The sequence below is a fragment of the Phoca vitulina genome, unplaced genomic scaffold (assembly GCF_004348235.1).
Source record: "Phoca vitulina isolate PV1807 unplaced genomic scaffold, GSC_HSeal_1.0 scaffold16, whole genome shotgun sequence".
Classification (NCBI taxonomy): Eukaryota; Metazoa; Chordata; class Mammalia; order Carnivora; family Phocidae; genus Phoca; species Phoca vitulina.
In genome coordinates this window covers 19,150,996-19,172,926 of record NW_022589719.1, presented here as the reverse complement: position 1 = coordinate 19,172,926, position 21,931 = coordinate 19,150,996, and the positions used below count along the sequence as shown (strand labels likewise).

The 21,931-nt window shown below is 35.9% G+C and overlaps 1 protein-coding gene across 7 annotated transcripts in view; it reads left to right on the top strand.

Moving 5' to 3' along the window:
- LRRC4C (leucine rich repeat containing 4C) overlaps positions 1–21,931 on the top strand; it is a 1,196,081-nt gene that overhangs the window by 223,211 nt on the left and 950,939 nt on the right. For 2 of the 7 annotated variants that reach the window (XM_032413924.1, XM_032413920.1), the window contains exon 1: positions 8,576–8,904. The exons of 3 other annotated variants lie outside the window; for them this stretch is intronic. The gene's annotated coding sequence lies outside the window, so the exon portion shown is untranslated. Of the gene's footprint in view, positions 1–2,034; positions 2,058–8,575; positions 8,905–15,448; positions 15,575–21,931 lie in introns of those variants that run through there. 2 more of the 7 variants (XM_032413923.1, XM_032413922.1) reach the window with 2 other exon arrangements.

The following is a 21,931-nucleotide window of genomic DNA, read 5'->3' as shown; positions in this document are numbered from 1 at the left end:
ATCACAAATATGTGGAGATCAAACAACATGCTACTGAACAACCAATAGTTCAATGAAGAAATCAAAGGGGGGAAAAAGAAAAAAGAAAACACTGAGACAAACGAAAATGGAAATCCAATATCTTTGGGATGTAGCAAACACAGGTCTAAGAGGGACGTTCATAAGAATACAGGACTACCTCAAGAAACAAGAAAAATCTCAATCTAACTTTATATCTAGAGGATATAGAAAAATAACAAAGCCTAAAGTTAGTAGAAGAAAGAAAATATTAAAGATCAGAACATAAAAAACATGAAATAGAGACTGAAGAAAAAAAAACAAATAGAAAAGATAAATGAAACTATAAGAGCTGGTTTTTTGAAAATATAAAACTGACACCCCTTTACCTAAACCTACCTAGGAAAAGAAATTGGATCAAATAAATAAAATCAGAAATGAAAGAGAAGTTACAACTGATCTGATACCACAAAAAAACAAAGTATCATGAGACTACCATGAACAATTTATAGACCCAAAAAATTAGAGAACATAGTATAAATGGATAAATTCCTAGAAACATACAATCTTCCAAGACTGAAACATGAAGAAATAAAAAATCTGAATAGACCAATTACTGTTAAGGACACTGAATTGGTAATGGAAAAGCCTCCCAACAAACCGAAGCCCAGAACCAGATGGTTTCACTGGTGCATTCTACCAAACGGTCAAAGAAAAGTTAAGATCTTTTTCAAACTCTTACAAAAATTTGGAGAGAGGGGAATAATTCCAAATTCATTTTAAGAGGCCAGCATTACTCTGATACCAAAATGAAACAAGGACACCACAAAAAGAGAAAATTATAGGCCAATATTCCTGATGAACATAGATGCAAAAATTTTCAACAAAATATTATCAAACCAAATTGAAGAATACAATAAAAGGATCATACAACATATTCAAGTGGGATTTATTCCAAGCTTGAAAAGATGGTTCAGGGCGCCTGGGTGGCTTAGTCGTTAAGCGTCTGCCTTCGGCTCAGGTCATGATCCCAGGGTCCTGGGATTGAGCTCTGCATTGGGCTCCCTGCTCAGCGGGGAGTCTGCTTCTCCCTCTCCCACTCCCCCTGCTTGTATTCCCTCTCTCACTGTGTCTCTCTCTTCAAATAAATAAAATCTTAAAAAAAAAAAAAGAAAAGATGGTTCAAGATCCACAAAATCAACATGAAACACCACACTAACAAAATAAAGGATAAAAAGGATATCATCTCAATAGATTCAGAAAATCATTGATAAAATTCAGCATTTACTTACGATAAAAACTCTCAACAAAGTGGGTATAGATGGAAAATACTTAAATATAATAAAGTCATGTATGACAAACCCATTGCTAGCCTCACACTCAACAGTGAAAAGTTGAAAACTTTTCCTCTAAGATCAGCTACAAGACAAGGATGCCCATTCTTGTCACTTTTATTCAACTTAATATTGGAAGTTCTAGCCAGAGCAATTAGACAAGAAAAGAAATAAAAGACATCCAAATGGGAAAGGAAGAAGTAAAGGTGACAATATTTGCAGATGACATGATATTATATATAGAAAACCCTAAAGACTCCATCAAAAAAATACTAGAATAAATGAATTCAGTAAAGTTGCAGGATACAAAATCAATGCATAGAAATCCATTGTATTTCTATACACTAATAAACAACAGAAAGAGAAATAATCCCATTTACAATAGCATCAAAAAGAATAAAATAAAAAATAATAAAATCCAAAAAGGAATAAATTTAACCAAGGAGGTAGAAGACCTGTACACTGAAAACTATAAGACATTGAGGAAAGAAATTGAGTAAGTCACAAATAAATGTAAAGATCATTTGTGCTCATGGATTGAAGTAATTCATATTGTTAAAATGTCCATATTACCCTAAGCAATCTACAGATACAACGCAATCCCTATCAAAATTTCAATGGAATTTTTTTTTTTTTTACAGAACTGGAACAAATCTAACATTTGTTGGAACTACAAAAGACTCTGAATAGACACAATAATCTTGAGAAAGAAGAATAAAACTGGAGGTATCCTGCTTCCTAATTTCAAACTATACTATATAGCTACAGAAATCAGTAAGTGTGGTACTGGCATAAAAAGTGTTCAATGGAACAGGATAGAAAGCACAGAAATAAGCCCACGCATATGTGGTCAGTACCACAAAGAAATCAAAACCATACAATGGGGAAAAGACCATTTTCTCTTAAGTAAATGGTGGGAAAACTGGACAGTCACATGCAAAAGAATGAAACTAGACCACCATCTAATGTCATAAACAAAAATTAACTCAAAATGGATGAAAGACATGAATGTAGGACCTGAAACCATAAAATTCTTAGAAGAAAATATAGGAGGAAAGCTTCTTTACATTGGTCCTGGTGGTGAATTTTTGGGTCTGACTCCAAAAGCAAAAATAAAAAAGTGGGACTACATCAAACTAAAAAAAGCTTCCACACAGTGAAGGAAACTGTCAATAAAATGAAAAGACAACTTACTGACTAGGAGAAAATATTTTCAAATTATATATCTAATATGTGGTTAATATCCAAAATATATAAAGAACCCAAACAACTCAATAGCAAAAAAAAAAAAAAAAAAAAAAAGTCCAATTATAAAATTGGCAGAGGTTCTAAACAGACATTTTTCTCAAGAAGACATACGGATGACCAACAGACACATGAAAAGATGTTCACATCACTAATCATCAGGGAAATGTAAATCAAACACAATGAGATATCACCTCACACCTGTTAAAATGGGTATTTTCAACAGGATAAGAAATAACCAGTGCTGGCCAGGATGTGGAAAAGGGAACCCTCATACACTGTTGGTAGAAATGTAAATTGGTGCAGCCACTATGGAAAACAGTAAGAACATTACTCAAAAAGGTTAAAAATAGAACCACCATATGATCCAGCTCTTCCATGTTGGAGTATTTGTTCAAAGAAATTAAAACACTAATTTGAGAAAAGATAAATGCACCCTATGTTTACTGCAGCATTATTTATGATAGCACAACATGGAAACAACCTTAGTGTCAATAGATGGATGACTGGATAAGGAAGATGTGACACACACACACACACACACACACACACACACACACACACACACACAATGAATACTATTCAGCTATAAAAAAGTAAATCTTGCCATTTGCAACAACATGGTGGACCCTGAAGGTATTATGCCAAGGAAATGAGTCAGATTGAGAAATACCACATGATTTCAATTATATGTAGAATCTAAAAATCAAAACAAAAGAAAACAAAACTCATAGATACAGAGAACATATTGGTGGCCATCAGAGTGGGTTGGGGGTAAGCAAAATGGGTGAAAGAGGTGAATGTATAGTAATGAAGGGTAACTAGACTTATTGTGCTAATCACTTTGTAGTTTATACAAATATTGAATTATGTTGTACACCTGAGATGAATGTTATATACTAACTTTACCTCAACTTAGAAAAACCAAGATAGTTAGCTGTGTATTTAATGAAAAATATCATTAAATATATTTAATGCATTAGTATTTTACAAATACATATTAGGATCTACAGAATAGCATGTGATTTACTAGTTATAGCTTGTTCTCATAATTGGAACTGGCATCCTATATAGTAGAGGTTTAAACACTTCATCTGTAAAATAGGACTGGTAGTAAGTTACTACCTCAGCAATAGTAAATTTCTACCTTTACAGTCAAGGATAAAGTAGTAAAGACATAGGTAGATAGCATTAGCATTTTGTATATGTTCGAGAATATTATTTATATGATGCTTAATAATTGATAATTTCTCTTATTTAACTTTGTCACTCTATACTTGACAAACAAGTGTACAGGATATCTGCCTTAACAGATGAAATATCTGACCCTTCAGATTTTTTGCATTATATAGGTGTCGTCTAATTTGCAGTCTTGTGGACTTTTCTACACAGATAGGTCAGCAGACCCAGTGCATGCCTGTAGAATAAATGGGTGTGATTCTTATGACAAATTGCAAAGGAAAGAGGAAAATACATATAGATAAAACTAGAACATGTTAGAAAGTGCATGAAAAATTTAGAGTTGGTCTAGAAAAGTGGTTGTACCCTGGAGATAATAATTCAATATCTAAGGTTATAGGTATGGCTAAGAAAAAAAAAATCAAAATTGAAAAATTAAAGTGGTGTCCTTATTTTCATTATATTACTGTATCAACTTAAAAGTGCTGTAATATTAAGTGGGATGACTTGAAAAAAGCAAAATACTAGGAGTTAAATCAGAATGGCTTCTCCTCGGGCACCTGGGTGGCTCAGTCATTTAAGCATCTGCCTTCGGCTCAGGTCATGATCCTGGGTCCTGGGATCCAGTCCTGCATCAGGTCCCCTGCTTGGTGGGAAGCCTGCTTCTCCCTTCCCCTCTGCCTGCTGCTCCCCCTGCTTGTGCTCTCTCTCTCTGTGTCAAATAAATAAGTAAAATCTTAAAAAAAAAAAAAAAAAAAAAATGGCTTCTCCTTAGAATGATTTTGAAAGGGGGAATGATTATGCTCAGGACTAAACAATTCATGAGAAATTTAGCCAAAGAAAATGATAAAGTTGAGGCACATTTAAACAACTCTTTTCCTTATTAGCCAAAGGTGGGCACTGATGTGGCAGAATCAAAATAAAAGTCAAAAGTCAACTAGGGGTGTTAATGTGGAATATTTGAGGAATCCCTACTACTAGTGAATAGGCTCACTTTCCCTTTCAGTTCCTGTAGCCTCACTGATCACAACTGAGAAAATGGGCAGTTCTTCCTTTGGAAAGATCCTTTCCATAGACCAAAAAGAAGAGAGGAAGGATAGAAGAACAAAGTTGGGTTCAAACCCATCTGAGTTCTGCCAAAAGAAAAGTGATGCCTACAAAGCTTTCCTGAAAAGTCTAATCAACCATTATCACCATTGTCATGTTCATTTTCTGGAGTAATGAAGCAGATGTTGGCCAAATTTGTTGGCATTACGCAGAGCTATTCAACTTTTGTGTCCTATCCCTCATACCCTTTGATAATATCTTGTCCTTAAATTCCTGGCTTCCCATTGACTAGTGCTGGTCATCCCTCTATATTATACCAGTCTGGCTTCCTACTGCTCTTTCACATACATTTACTTTTTTTTTAAATTTTTTTTATTATTATGTTATGTTAATCACCATACATTACATCATTAGTTTTTGATGTAGTGTTCCATGATTCATTGTTTGCATATAATACCCAGTGCTCCATTCAGTATGTACCCTCTTTAATACCCATCACCAGGCTAACCCACCCCCCATCCCCCTCCCCTCTAGAACCCTCAGTTTGTTTTTCAGAGTCCATAGTCTCTCATGGTTTGTCTCCCCCTCTGATTTCCCCCCCTTCGTTTGACCCAGCCACACCTTTAGACTCAATCTTTCTTTATCCATATTTCCCACATTCAGCATATTGTATGATTACATTTAAGAACAGCCCTTATTAGAAAGTATTACTGCTTCTAAAGAATGGACTGCTCATTTGGGGGAACAGCTCTTGGAAAATTTGAACCCTAGGATATGATGGATCCCAGAGAACCAACTCTTCCTCCTGGGTAGCTGCAGGAATCTATAACTAGGCATTTGAATAATGCTTTACTTTGGAGAAAAATGGGTTCTCTAATGTACTTTGTCATTTTTAGAGAGACATCATTCAATACCATTAACACTAAGGTACTTAGGATAACCACTAACCCCATTTAACAGTTTAGAATACAGAACTTAACAGCTTACCAGAACTTGAAAAACAAGGTAATTTTACAAGCTGGGCAAAAACAGTTTTCCTGATTTCTAGTCCATGGCTCTCCACAGCAACATAGTGGCTCCTTTTAGCTTCCCAGCCAATAGTTATGGAACAGAGAGAGTAGATCTCATTGCATATATTTTGGGGACTGTTTCCAATCTAAAGAGAACAAAGTCCCATATTTTATTCTAGTATTTCAAAGACTTGGACACTTTTTGATATGTTTTCCTCCTAGTTTAATGAAAGTGCTCCCCTGCAACAATCATACATGCATATCCAGAAAATTACTGAGTCTTTCCAATAAAAACAGAATGATATATAATCTCCCAATTACTCAGCAATGAGATCATCTCTATGCAGGGTCCTTCATGATCCCTACTAGCAACTATTAGAAATCCACATATAGAGAACAGTGACTTGGAGAAATCCTTTTTGGCTTCTAATGCTGGTTTTCCCTAGAAGTAAAAAGACAGTCTTGTTTAATGCAGATTCATATATATATATATATATATATATATATATATATATATATATATATAAGACCAGAATGCTTTTTAAAAACAGTATTCCATTACATAATTAGAGAATAGCCTCTTTCTCTTTGTTGCTCTCCTTTAATACTTCTCTTCAGTGATCTGTGGTTCTTTGGGCTGTATGTTTCTAATTTGATTGATCTTTCTCACAGTCTGGTCTACTCATACATTTTATCATTGTGATAGGAGCTCTCTGCATTTCTCTGATTTCTTTATATTTTCCCCAAAGGATGGCATCAGGAATTAGATTCAGTAATACTTGGGGATAGCTGCAGTTACCTAAGACATCCTTCAGGCAACCGGAGCTAATTTAGCCTAATAGCCTGCAAATCTCATGATATACAAATAAATTTTTCCATTTTTCTTTGTTGTTTTTGCCAACACAAGACTGATTTCAAGGACACACATTTAAGGCTGCGGTAAATGTTCATAGTCTAAGTTTTGACACTTGATTTTTTTTTTAAAGTAACAACCTGTTCTTTATTAATTTAAAATATTAATCATTTTCATATGGACACATTTTTAGTGGCCAGAATGGTTAGAATTGTGTGAGGTTTTGGGGTTTCAAAATTCATTAGGAAGATTTCAGCAACTAGAATTATGCCTAACAGCAATCAGTTAATAAAGTTATTTGGATGAATGGATGAAAAGAAGAATAGATGAATATTTTTTCATTAATTCAATCAATGAATACTGAGGGCTCATTCTGTATGAGGTAGTGCTCTAGGTGCTGGGGATATATTGAGGTATGAAACACACAAAAGATCTTCACCTTGGAGCTCATGTGGTTGTGGGATGAAAAAGAAAAAAATAAGTTAATTATGTTAAAAAAATTATAAGAAAAAAATGGAGTTAACAGAATGGAGTAAGAGTTTGCAATTTTAAATAGGATGGCCAGGGTAAGTCTCAGTAAGAAGGTAACATTTGAAGGGGGTGTGAAAGAGAGTCCTGTTTCTACATGGGAGGGGAGACTCCGGTAGAATGAATAGTGAGTTCAAAGGCCCTGACTTGAAAGCGTAGCAGCAAGACCACTTTAGTTGGAATGAAGTATGAAAAAGAGAAGAGAGATGGGAAGTACGGCTGAATTTTGTGGACCATTAGTATTTTGGCAGTTGCTCTAGTAAAATAGGGAAATACGGGAGGATTTTGATGGGCAGGGAATACTTTTCTGACAGTCCACCAGGCTGGGGAGACATTGCCTCTCTAGACCTAAAACTATGTAATGTGGGAAGGAGGCATTCTGAACCCTAGAATTCTATCCCTATAAAGGATCTTAATTTTAAGGTTAAGATCATGCAGTTCAAGTGTCCTATTTTATAGGTAAGGAAAAGGCTTAGGGAAAGGTTTGGTTTGTGCAAGAAAATATAGTTGAGTGCTAATTGTTTTGTTTTTACACCCAATCCTGGATCTTTATATGATGATTGTAAAGAGACATGAAGAGAAAGTTCTGAATGTAAGGCTAAAACTTTGTGGCATGACACATCTGCTTCATATCTGTATTCTTTCATATCTATATTTTAACTAATGTCTTTTTATTTTTTATTTTATTTTTAATTTCTTTCTAAATTATATACTATTAATTCATGGTCTCTTAAGCAAAACTGCTGGCTAAGATTTGGGTTCCTATTGCAGCCCAATTTTTAAATCTTGGTCTATAACTTATTAGTTGTGTATCTAAGGCAGGTGGCTTGACCTGTCCAAGGCTGTGTCTCATCTGAAAAATAGAAGTATTAATAATAATAATTAAGTAAATAATAAATTAAATAAATTAAGTAAATAATAAATAAGTATTAATAATAATAATAACTACTTCATAATTCTTGTGACATTGGAATGAGCTAGAGCTCAAAAATTCTATGTAAGTTTTTGATGTGTTATTTTTAGTATTATTAAATATAGGCCAATTAATTGAACATTTGTTGATATCTATATGGTCTCATTAGGACACTAATGGTCTCACTTGGACACATTAATGAATAAGCATTGTCTCTACCCTCAGAAGAGCCTAACCAGTGAAAGAGGTGTCCTAATTTCAGTATTTTTTTAAAGATTTTATTTATTAATTTATTTTAGAGAGGGTGCACTCATGAGAGTGGGGGGAGAAGAGCAGGAGGGGAGGGAGAGGGACAAGCAGACTCTGTGCTGAGCAGGGAAGCACAGAGCCCCACCTAGGGCTCAATCCCATGACCCTGAGATCATGACCTGGGCCAAAATCAAGAATTGGGCTCTTAACAGACTGAGCTACCCAGGTGCCCTTAATCTCAGTATTTTAATACTCTAGGTAAATTGTAATAAAAAGCTACATGAAATTTAATGGGAGGGTAAAGAGAGAGAATGTCCTTAATATGTATATTAATCAAATACACTGTTTAAAATAAAGTAGGAATTAGAAAAGTATAGAAGTAAAAAAGTAGTAGAGTTTGTAATTTGTTGGTGAGAAATACTTTTTTTCTTTCTTTTTTTTTTTTTGAGAAAGAGTGACAGTTAAGCCATGAATTGCTTGTGGTATTCATACACTTGGACTTAAGGAGGGGTGTTCAAGGTGAGGAAGCTTCTTAGCAAAGAAGCAGAGGTAAGAAAATAAAGGTCTTATATAAAGAACACATCACTAATTTAAATTACCAAAAATGCAGATTTCTACATCTTACCCCAAATATTCTGACTTAGATGGTCTGGGTTGGAACCAAAAATTTTACTTTTTTTTTTTAAGTAGGCTCCATGCCCAGCGAGGAGCCAAACATGGACTTGAATTCATGACCCTGAGATCAAGACCTGAGCTGAAATCAAGAATCAGAAACTTAACCAACTGAGCCACCCAGGTGCCCCAGAATTTACATTTTTAACAAAGCATCACAGTGGTTGATACTGGTGATCTATGAAATACCATTTAGGAAAAATAGTATTAGATCTAGAGTCCTTGAAGGGATTTGTGTGAAGGTAGGTTGGAGTTTGATTTGTGGGAGGCTTTCTTGCAGCTTTAACTGAAAGCTTATAGTTAGGTAATTAACATTAAAAAAAAAAAAGACAGTAAAGCAATAAATAAGAGAGAAAAAAAACATTGAAAGCGCTGTTGACACTCTAGTAGAATGTAGAAATTAAAAAAAAAAATCATAGTGAATCAGGGCTAACACGTTTCCTTCATACCATCAACATTCCTTAAAATGGTAGTGTTCTTTTGAGATATTGATGGTGCTTTTGTTTCTCGCAGAAGATGTTCTCTGTCTTAGAGGCTGATGTGTCATGTGGCAGTTGCTACGGTAACTAGTTTAAGGAATGCCATGGAGTTACCAAGTAAATAGTCTTGTAAATTATAGCTGACATGTAAATTAAGGCTGCCCTATCTCTGTCAGCTTTTCTATTCTGAATTCCCTTGCTTTCCATATTTAAGAGACAACTCCTTTCCCTTGCAAAAATCTCCCTTTCTTAACTAGCAGAACATCATTTGAATGCACAGTTGACATTCCCTTGTTTCTTATTTTAGTATTCCATACCTGGGCACTGATTCCCCCATACTACTCTGAGCTGACAATAGTAGATAATTAAGTTGGTCTACATAAGCCCAATAAAAATTAAGTTTGGTGATCAAGATTAGCAAATGGTAGTTTCTGCTCTCAGAATTATATAGGCCAAAGTGTTCTCCATGCTTTATGGTGCTAATCTCTATGACTTTCATTTAAGTATTTGTTAAAGCATTTGAGTCAACTCCAAACTGCGTTAATAAATGTCTTGGTCTTACCTTCAGAAACGCTCAGGCTTCCCACTAGGATAGTCCTCTTTCTGAGCAAGCACTTTAATTTTATAACTGAATGGCCACAGTTGTCATTTCACTCCCAAATTAGAGCACATGTGGTCACCTGTATTTACTAAAATCATACTAGTGTTTCAGACATTTTGCAAAAGCGTTAATGTCAAATTGTTGATATTTAGCTCAGGGTGCAGCAAGTCTTCATTGATTAATTTTGGAAGAGTGCAAGATTCATTCAAACTGTTCTTTCTTTCACATTCTTAAATTTCTACTTCTGAATCAGGTCACACATTTAGAAAACGATGTTTTCACAGTCCTATAAAATTTAACATTTTTCTTTTTGTCAAAGGTCACTGTAAGAAATAAACACATGAAGATTAGTTTATATCTTCAAAAACCTATAAAATATGCAAATCAAGATATCATGTGCTCCCCCTACATAAAAGCCCATTGAATGGTTCTTTTGGATTCTAATGACTGGAATAAATTTAGCAGTATATAGACTTGGATTTGCTTTTTTATTAATTCATGAGAACTTTATAATCTTTCATAGTTTCATTGTGTTCCTTTTGCATGGCTGTTGGGAAGTTATCAGCTTAGTTATATGTACCTGTGATAGATTGCTTTGACTCTTTTTATTATTTAGGATAACTATCTCACCTCTAACAGTTAAAATTTTTTGTTCGGCTATGAGAGGCAGAGATTCATGAAGTGGTTAAACAGAAAGTAGCCAAACTCCACTTATAGAGGAATCAGGAGGTGGCAGTTCAGGCTGATGTTACACTTCCTTGGTATCAGAGAGACAGGCTCTTACTCTCTTTCTGCTCTGATATTCTTAGTTCAGAGCTTCCATATTTGAGGTCAATCCATAGTTAGTAGATGCATATTAAAGCTCCTACTGGGCAGCCTATGTTCCAGGAAGAGAGTAGGAGAAGGCTGAGAGGTAAAAGTCATATTTAAGTTGAGCCAGTTCCCATTTTCCAAAATGCTTTCCCAGAAGTTACATCTAGAAAATTCCACTTCTGTTCCATTGACTAAAATTTAATTAAATAGCCACTTCTACCTGTAGGGGAGTCTGAGAAATAGAGCCAGGCACATTGCCCCATACCAATTCTAGATTCCATTAGAAAGACATCAGGAGAAATGGTTATAGGATAGACAACTAGAATATCTACCTCATCACCCTTGACTCAGAGTTTTTATCCTGTTTTCACTCATTTCAAATTTGTCCTTTTTATTTTCTTCAAATTTGTTTTTGAAGCAGGTGGTATCTAAAAAATAATTTACTAAATAATAGCACTAATAGCTCACATCTGTTCAAGAACTGTGTTAAATATATTGCCTAAATGTTCTCATTTTATTATTTCAGAAGCGTGATGAGGTGAGTTCTAATTTTATCTTCATTTTACCAATGAATCCATTGATATATAAGAGAGTTTAAATACCTTGCTGATGTCACCTAGCTAATATATGAGAAATACGTAGATTTCTTTACTGACAGGCTCATCTGCTCATTAATTTATATATTCTCTCATCTTACATATGAATGAGTTGATCTATATCCCTTTACATCCTTAGCTGGGGGAGGAAGTTTTTGTTTTTTGTTTATCCCACACCATGGCTGAGATAGACAAAAACTTTTCAACAATTCTTCTACCTTTCTCACTACCTGTACCTTCATTTCATGTGAAAACTTCCAAGTATTAGATTTCTGGGGTAAGGGGCGCCTGGGTGGCTCAGTCGTTAAGCGTCTGCCTTCGGCTCAGGTCATGATCCCAGGGTCCTGGGATTGAGCCCCGCATCGGGCTCCCTGCTCGGCTGGAAGCCTGCTTCTCCCTCTCCCACTCCCCCTGCTTGTGTTCCCTCTCTCGCTGTGTCTCTCTCTGTCAAATAAATAAATAAAATCTTTAAAAAAAAAAAAAAAAAAAAGATTTCTGGGGTAAGACAGACTGAATTGGAGATACCAGACTGTCATTTAGCATATTTAAATCAATGCTTCTAAACTCATCCTGTTTGTAATTGTTTAATATCTAACCTCTGACCATATTGAAAACTCTCTGGGATTGGTGATGGTGTGTTTGTGTGTGTCACATGTGTTTGTGGTTCCTGTTTTAGGAACATAGCTAGCATTTCTTTCATGCTTTCATTCATTCAACAAATTGTCATTAAATAGCTCTTAGGTTTCCAGCACTAGGAGCTGGTGTCACAACGGTGAACAAAGTCTCTGTCCTCATGAAGCTTATTATCTACTAGGGGCACAGGTGAAATGTAAGCTAAAAAATGTGTAATATTGCAGATCATTATAATGATAAGCATAAAAATAAGGGAAGATAGAGAAAGCATTGGGGTGGGGGACAGAAGAGATGGCTAAGTTTTCTCATTATTAAGGTGACCTTGGATGAGACGCCACAAGGGTAAGAAGGAGCAAGCCATATGGATTTCTGAAAATAACATTCCAAGAAAAGGGAACAGCAAGTGCAAAAGTCTTGTCAGGGAGCGGGGGTGTGTGTGGGGGGGGTGGTAAGGGAAGGGAGAGTATGTGAGGGTGTTCCAGGAACAGCAAATAGAGAGCATATTGTCAAGAACTCATTAATAAGCCCAGCTAACAGGTATAGAGCTTTGAAAGATAAAGACGAAATCCAGTTATAAACTCTAAATCTAATCTTAGAAATAATGTAAATGGTGCAGAAGCTACAAAGCAAATGGAAAAAAAAAAGAAAAAAGAAAAACTTGTGCTTGTGGATTTCCCCTTCAGTCTCATGTTCTTAAGCAATCATTGCCTTCCTCACTGCAAGTGTCATCTTTGACAGTGAAGGGCAACATTTCCTGCATGATTATGGCATAGCAAATGAGAATCACAGTATTAGGGGCTTTATGTGAAACCACTACCTTAATAAATCCTTTGAACAAACCTGCAAGGTAACCCATCTCTTTTACAGATGGGTGCAGGGAGATTGTTGCTCAAGGTTCCAAGAAGCTAATAGTCGACAACCTTTGACCTTTGAGCAGGGACCTGAGTAAATGTAAAGACAAGCTAGGCACTAATCAGGGGAATACTGTTGCTGCAGAGACCAGTAATTACATTGGTCTCAAGGCAGGGGCATGTTAGGCATGATGGGTGTTTGCAAAGGCTGGAGTCCAATTAATCAAAAACAATGTTTTTTTCAACCAAAGCCTTTGGGAAAATTTTTTGGGAAAGTCTAAATCATGGAGAAAGAAATAAAATCAAGTCTGTAGTATGCGGCTATACTTATAACTTCAAATTATGCTGAGACCCCAAAGTTTATTTTATTGCCTTTTATTGTTTTTTTATTTCTGTAACCAATTTTCTTTCTCTGTCAATACATTCTTTCAAATATTTATTAAATACATACTGTTTGTGAGGCAGTGGCTATTTGCACATTTGTTAATTCTTGAGTTTAGATAGTCCCTGATCATGCATTTGACCCAAAGGGATTGAATCAAAAGAATAAATGATTCCATCTGAATACTTAAGACACTCCACTGGGAGGCAGAACATTTATACATGTAACTGCCATATAAGAGGGTGATGATATGAATCCTCTAAATAAAGATGATATCAGTATAGACTCCAGTGATACCAAAGTCTTTTTGGAAGAGGAGGAATTTAAGCTTTTGTATATTTGGTCTCCTTTCTACCATTTTTTCAATCTGCTAATATAATTTGTAATCAATTTTCCAAGATACATTGGTTGGTACATAGATAAGTTCTTCTTAAGAAGTAAATTTTGAAGGGGGGAAGACTATGACAACTTTAACATGAAACATTTCAAATTTATTATTGATTTTACTTGCTCACTAAGTTACAATCTATAACCATTTAGTAAAGTATAGAAATAAAATTTGACAAAATTGTTTTTTTCCTTGTATCTGAAACTTCTGTCAGAATAATATGAATACATGGTAAATTTAAAAAGGAAAGACTCCCTGTATTCTGAAATCTGAGTAGAGTCACAGAACAAAACCTTTGTTTAGCTTATCATTTATGCATATATACAATAATATATAGCTATTGATGATACATTTAGAATACTGAGGTGTCTAAAGAAGAGGTCATATTGCCCTTGTCAGTCCTGCAATCCAGAAATAATCGTTAGCATTGTGATATATTTTCTTCCAGGCTTTGATCCTTATGTAATACTTCTATACACCAGTCTCCCATAACTCAAACTGGATGCGGAATTCTGTTTCCTAATGTTATTATTCAAATATAGAACACATAGCTTTGCATATTATTGCAGTTTTCGGGACTAAAATTTTCAAATGGAGGTAATTGTTCAGATGATATTTAAATTAAGACTTTTCCAGTTTTTTGGGGGAATATTATAAATAAGTCTGATATTAACAACCTTTTTTTTCCCCTAAGGCTGAAATTTCATGTCTCTTATATGATTCTTTGATTTTTTTCCAAATGAGGGGAATAGCTATTCACTTGGACATTCTTAACTTTTGATTCCACTTCTTTATGTTATTTGCAACATAGGAATTATTTCTTTTAGTAGAGTAAAAAGATTTTGAAAATATTTTTTATTTCCTTCAAATACTTAGCACATTCTAAGTATTCCCTAAATATTTGTTAAAGTCTAAAGGAAGAACATTTAAGAAGTAAGATTTTTCTTTTATTTAGCTTTTATTTCCAGGACTCATTGTCAACAGTCTCTTGTTTTGACAATTGCCCAGGAGATTATATTTGCTTCAGGTTAAATGCAGAGTTGTTGAAATTCAAACATAAGCTCATTCAGTGAAGGCTCTTATAATTGACAGAAATTGACTTAACTAAACATTAGCCTTGGCAAAATAAATTTGAACTGGCAGCCAATTCACAAAATTGCTAATTGTTCTTACCTGACTGTGTATCTTGGTTGGCATTTGGTCCTTCACTATGACATACATATATATAGTCAATCTCATGTCCTTTTAATATTATTTAAACTTGAGCTTTCTGAATTACTCAAAAATATAATTCACAAATCAAATATTTTATGTGTTTTAGCTAAAGTATAACTTACACTAACATTCCAAAAATGAGAAGATCTCAATCCCTGTGTCCCTCTCTCTATATGCACATGCTATCTCTATGTATGTGGATACATACATAGACACATACTGTCTGTTGATAACAATCTTTTTTATTCATTGTGCACTCATTCAGTCAACTAATATTCCCAGAATATAGGTGGTGGCCTTGGACATAAGACTTTTGAAATACAGTTCCTATCTTAAAGCAGTGGTTCTCAGCCAGGGATGATTGTGTCCCCCAACCTCCTGGGGACATTTGACAATACTGGGAAACATTTTTGGTTGTCATTTCTGATGAGGCGTGGGTTGGACTAATATCTACTGTTTACAGGTCAGGGAAGCTGCTCAATATCCTGCACTGCACAGGACAGCCCACACAACAAGCAATTACCTGGTCTAGTACATCAATATTGCTGAGGTTGAGAGACTCCGTCTTAAAAGATCTCATAATCTCAGAGTAAGTGGCAGGCATATTATTCTATCAATGGAATTAAGACTGTAAGCATCAAGAATAACTATTTGTGGCAGAGATACAAAGGAGGATGTTGTCAACTTTCCCTGGAAAAGACTGAAAGACTTGAGAAAGTGATACAGAGCTAAAGGGGGGGATGAGAGGGGCAAAGAGCAATCAGGGAGAGAAATAGCTTGAGAGAAGTCATGGAAATGTAACATTACAAATGCCTTAATTAAGCTGGAATTCAAAATGGTGTAATGGAGCCCTGAGAAGAGTAGGTCTAGACCTGTAGTCAAAGACTCAATGATCAAGATTCGGTTTTGTAAGCTGAAGAGTTTAGATGTTATCCTATGGGCAAAAGAAATCTACTGGAAAGATCCATGGGATAAAAGACTGTTGACTAGTTTTGTTTTAAATAGAGAAAAAAATACCTCTAGTAGCTGAGAAAAAACTCTATGAAAACAAAAATGATTAGAGGCATGGATGTCAATTCATTAGAGTGCAAGTTAGAAGTCCTGAGAGGCTGCTCTATCTCACTAGAAGTGGGGTTGATGGTAGCTGCTGTATAATGGTAATGCTAAGGAGGCTGAATGGATGGAATGTGTCTCTCCACTGAATGTGGGAGTTGAGATATCAAATCAGATTTTTTTAAAAAAAGAGTTTGCTTTTTTTTAAGATTTTATTTATTTATTTGACAGAGAGACAGCGAGAGAGGGAACACAAGCAGGGGGAATGGGAGAGGGAGAATCAGGCTTCCCGCTGAACAGGAAGCCCGATGTGGGACTTGATCCCAGGATCCTGGGATCATGACCTGAGCCGAAGGCAGACACTTAACGACTGAGCAACCCAGGCACCCAAAAAAGAGTTATTTGTAACACTAGCGGTAGACTAGTTTGTTCAAGGAGATCACCAGAAGAGAAGATTGATCCTCTGAAAATGCCAATATTTAATTATCAAGCAGAGAAAGAGAAAAGAACTTTTGTATGCTGCAATAAGTAGAGCTATGATGGGGACAAACAAGGTGGCATAATGAGATACGAAGAGCATAAGGGTCTCGGGTCAGTATGTGAAATTAAGCTGATGCAGAAGAATTCCCTTTCCACTCCGTATCAACTAAATCATAAAAGGAGTAGTTTTGAAATACTTAGCCAGAGTAAAGAATCAAGAAAGAGGACTCCTTAGATTCCAGAAGGAAGAAAGAAATTCAAGGTAATAGTAATAATCAGAGGTCCACATTCTCACTGAGTTACCAGAACTAGCAAACAAACCTTAAGTGATGGGTCTGACACTTTAATACCATCAGAGAGGAGCCCAGGACACAGGGTCCACATACAAGGACACTGGATGTATATTACCTGCAAAAAACTTTGAGACAGGAAGTTTTTCTACGACATCCTTGAAAGTAGGACTAGGAAAATTCTGACCACTAGCCATAAGTTAAAATGAGTCATTTTGGGGAAACTGGCAATATGAAACAGCTCCAAGCAAACTCGGAGTTCCAAATGTCTATTGTTTATGTGGTGTAAGAACGGCTACTTGAGAAATTAACAAAAATCCTAATATAAACTCAGTGAAGCCAAGGACAAAACAAAGAAGGGAATATGAGCTGGCACTTAGTGGGGGTTGCTGCAAACTGGGGCTCCTAAAATACCCCCGTGTCAGTCTGCTCAGGCTGCCGTAACAAAATACCACAGCCTCGGTGGCCTAAACAACAGACACTTGTTTTCTAGAAGTTCTGGGTGCGGGCAGTCCAGATCAAGGTGTTGGCAGGGTTGGTTTCTGCTGAGACCTGTCTTATTGGCTTACAGATGGCCAGCTTCTCTCTGTGGCCTCACATGAGGTTTCCACTGTGCACTTACTCCTGGTATCTCTTCCCTATAAGGACACCAGTCCCGTTGGATTAGGGCCCCAACTTTGTGACCTTGTTCAACCTTAATTATCTCTTTAAAGACCCCATCTCCAAATACAGTCATATTGTGGGTTTGGGGTTTCAACATATGGATTTCGAGGAGACAATGCAGTTCATAAAAACCTCCAGGAAGATGACTTAAGAGCAAAATGTTGAAGTCCCCTATGGAAACTCAAAATAAAAGAGTCAGAAAATGCAACAAGCAGAATTCACAACCTAGAACTAGAGATAATAGAACTATCTGGAAGAGACATGAAAATATATGTGTAAAAGTTTATAAATAGAGAAAAAGAAAAAAATAAGCATAGACATTAGACCCAGAGAAGGACCCTAATCGTGATCTGTGGAGTATTTGAGCTGTATGATTTGAAGATTGTGAGCAAACACATTGGTAAAGATGTAGGTAAGTGTAAATAAGCATTAGTAACTTGGAAATAGATTTGATTAAATTAGCCAGACATGCAGCATAGGTGCGAAGATAAAAAGAAAATAAGATAGCATACTGTGGAAAACAGACAAGAGAACTTCCAGAAGAGAAGAGTAGTAATGAAAGACAAGATGGCTCAGTATTTTCCTGGACTGAAAAAGGATATCAATCTTCAGAATGATGGAGCATACCGCATCCTTGACAGGATGATTAAAAACAAATCTACACCTAGATGTATTGCAATGAAACTTCAGAACGAACACAAACAAAAAATCTTGGAGGCAATCAGAGATGAAATATCTATTTCAGCCAAAGGAATGAAGATTAGAAGTACAGAAGATATCCCACAGTCATGAGGGGACAAGAAACATAGTAGAAGGATAACTTCAGAGGGTGGATGAAAAGTATTTGTTAAGATAGAATTCTACATTCAACCAAGCTATAATTCAAGAGTGGATTTAAATTTAAAAAATGCTCATAAAAATACCATGAGAATTAAGAACTTAGTCTCACTGAAAAAACCCAAACTATTACAGAATGAAAATCAGTAAGAAGCAACTGAATCTCCTCCACCGAAAATAAGGATGGGATGGTGAGGAAATACTTTGATAAACATTAAGGTGAATGGAAGAAAACTTGGACTGTAAAAATAATATGGATAGTTGGATAGATGGCTGGGTGGATAATATGTATTACTAATTTCTTGGTTATTTAAGACAAGGTATTTTACAAGGCACAAGCAAGACAATGTGGTAGGTTAGAGGAAGAAGGTTAGTGTGAATCCTATCTGAGAGGAGATTAGACATACTGATTATCAGTAAACTCTTACGCATATATGTTTAAGTTTTATGAGTGAACATCAATAGAAAAGAAAAAGAATATGTAGTATCTAGATAAAAGGAAAAGGAGGGACAGAATAAAGAAGACTGTATGAATCGAGTAGGATAAAAATGTGGACATAGAGGATACAGATGAACTAGAGGATAATGGTTTTCTCTGGAAGGAAAGAGTAAAATTGGGGAGGATTGCAAACTGGGCTTATATTTTTTCTAATGTAATATATAGGTCCCAGAAAAAAAAATTAATCCAATAAAGCAAAATATTTAATGTTAATTAAATAGATGAGATTTGTTGGTTGTAACTACCTGGTGTATTTATTATCTTTTTTTACTTAATTACTTAATTATATTAAAATTTTTTTTAAAAAATGTACATGGGTGTTGGATAAAACTGTTCTTACCCCATGTTACTTACTGTGTAACTTGGGTGAAGTTATTCAATTTCTTTAGGTTTCACTTGCTTAATTTTTAAATGTGTACAGTAATACAATATTCTGTACCTTCTGGGGTTGTTTTAACAATGTAAAGTGTGTGGCACAGTACTTGGAGAAAATATGCGTCCAGTGTATGGTAACTGGTAGGACTAAAGAGGCAGTGACCGCATGCAACCAAAGAAGAGGAGAGCTTTTAAATAGAGAAAGCAGTATCATCTGTTACACACCTAAGCCAAATGTTCAAATAACTGATACTGACCATTGGATTTAACTCTTACAAGATCATTGATGAAGTTTACCTTAGCAATCTGGGGAGACTGATGAGAATAGAAGACTGTAGTCATGAGTTGAAGAGGGAAGAGGACAGAGGAGAAAATGCTTGCAGCATATTGTTTAAAACAAGGAGGCAAGGAAAAAGCATGTACTTATTATTTACAGAAGCATGAGAAAAAAACAAGTTTAAAAATGGGAGATTGCAAATGTGAACTATTTTAAGTAGTTTGGTTGTGGAGGAAAATAGGTCAGTGACTAGAAGTAGACAGAGGGGTGTGTGTGTGTGTGTGTGTGTGTGTGTATGTGAGATAGTGGTAAGGATTTTGGCATGTTAACAGACTGAAAGTAGAGATCCAGTGGAAAGGGGCGAAGTGAGAAAATAGGAACAAAGGTAAAACACTGATAGGTCAAGGTCTTAGAAGGGACAGGAGGGGTTGGGATTCAAGAACACAGATGGAAGAGTTGGCCTTAAGCAAAGAATTACCTGTTCTGAGATGAGAGGGTACTTGAATGTGGGTGCTGCTAGTGGTCTGTCTACATGTGAGTGCAGGGCATTGAGGGAGTTTAGGACTCTTCAAATTTGTCTGTGAAAGATATGACACAGTGCCCTCCACTGAGAAAGAATGCGTAATTTTTGTTATTTTGTTGTTTTTGTTGTTGTATGCCTCTTCCCTATCAAGAGTGAGAACACAGGCCTTGAAATACTCCATGAGGGATGTTCCATATGTTGGAAAATTTGGATTCAGACCCAATTCTTCTCTCAAGAAGGGTTTTTTGTATGTGAACAATCACTTTTGGAAACTTCAAATCACCACACTCATTTCAAAAACTCACAAAAGTTCCACAGAAGGGATGATGTGTGAAAGTTACTGGCTAAGCCTTTTGGGAAATAAACAGGAACAAGACTCCACATTTTCATGTCCTCTACAAAATCAGCTTTCCAAAAATAGACTCATACAAGCTGTAGTCACAGTTGAATGTCATGTTTCTATTATTGTGATGACATAAAATCATTAAACCACTGCTAGTAGTAAAAGCAGTCATGTCTGGTAATAGAACTGCTCTGTGCCCATTCGAAGGGAATTGCATTTTAAATGACACATGGAGAGCAATGTCCTCCAAAGGGGAGTGGCGTGGACTGAAGTTTTACTTCCACAGTGATTTATTAAACGTCCTCCTCCGCTGTTGCTGTAATACTTGGTTCTAAAAAGTGGTGTCAAAATTTGAAAGAAGTTTTCAAAAAATGTTTTAGTCATTTGCTGAATTTTTTATATTTCCTGTATTTAAAGTAACTGGAAAAAGTATTAACCCCCTCCCTTAATTTCTCAAGGTTCTTTGTCTAGACTTCTCTTTACATCTTCTCTTTACTCCTATCACACAAGCAGAATTATGACTACTTATTATAGGTCATCCTAGTTAATGCTCACACAACCCATTGAGATAGACATGGCCATGGAGAAATGAGTACAACTGACATTTCAAGATTGAATTAGATCTTTCCACTATCAACTGGGATTAAAATTCAGGTCTGAGTTTTAAAAAATGAAATTTAAGAGACATTGAATTAAATGTCTCTTTCAAGTTCTCACCTATTAAAAATGGACAGGGAAGCTTTGACTTCCTCAGACATTCAAATATCAGTGTCATTATCAATAAAGTTGTACTGAGAAATACACTTTGTATATAAGGCCAAAACAGACTTCCTATCATCCCCCTAAAACTGGCCTGTGGGGCACATGTTGAGAAGGTATATTTACAGAGCCAGTTAATTGCATGTAGGAATAGAAACTGCCTCTTACCTTTCAAGAATAGAGGGTACAGGTGCACTAATCTTAGAGCCATTCTTCTTCTTGTGGGGAGGGAAATGGTCAGAGGTTTAGGATTGGCTTCTATCCAACACTTCCAAGAGAGCTGAATGCTTATCAGTTAAGGAAATGGATGATCTCCCCTGGACATGGCATGTACTTTTCTTCCATAGCCTCTCATTCTATGAATTTTATTAGTTTAATACACTTAAAAGTCTCATTCTCTTTTACATAATGAGCTTCTTAACAATAACAAGTGTGTTGATCAAACCAGGACAAAACACCAGGAAGCTCACACACTGGGACTGATAAAAGAACATTATATTGGAGGCATTCACAATGGTAGGGGTCTATGCTCTCCAATTTCCCACTGTACTTTGGGGGCAGCATACAAGGATCTAGCAAATCTAAGCATTGGACTTCAGGAGGCTTTTACAAAACTAATTAGGTAAGTAATAGCCCCTCGCCTGGCATGATTAAGAGCTGGGATCCATCAACTGTGCTAGCATAGTCTTAGCTCCAACTCCTGTTCTGCCAAATGGGACAGCCATACTTTGAGAACATAAGCCTCTTCTCTGACATGATCAGTGTGCTGGTGTGTAAGCCTTCGCGGTCCAGCTCTTTGGCATATTTGACCATGACCAAATTTGCTGCCTCGGCATCTTACCAGAAT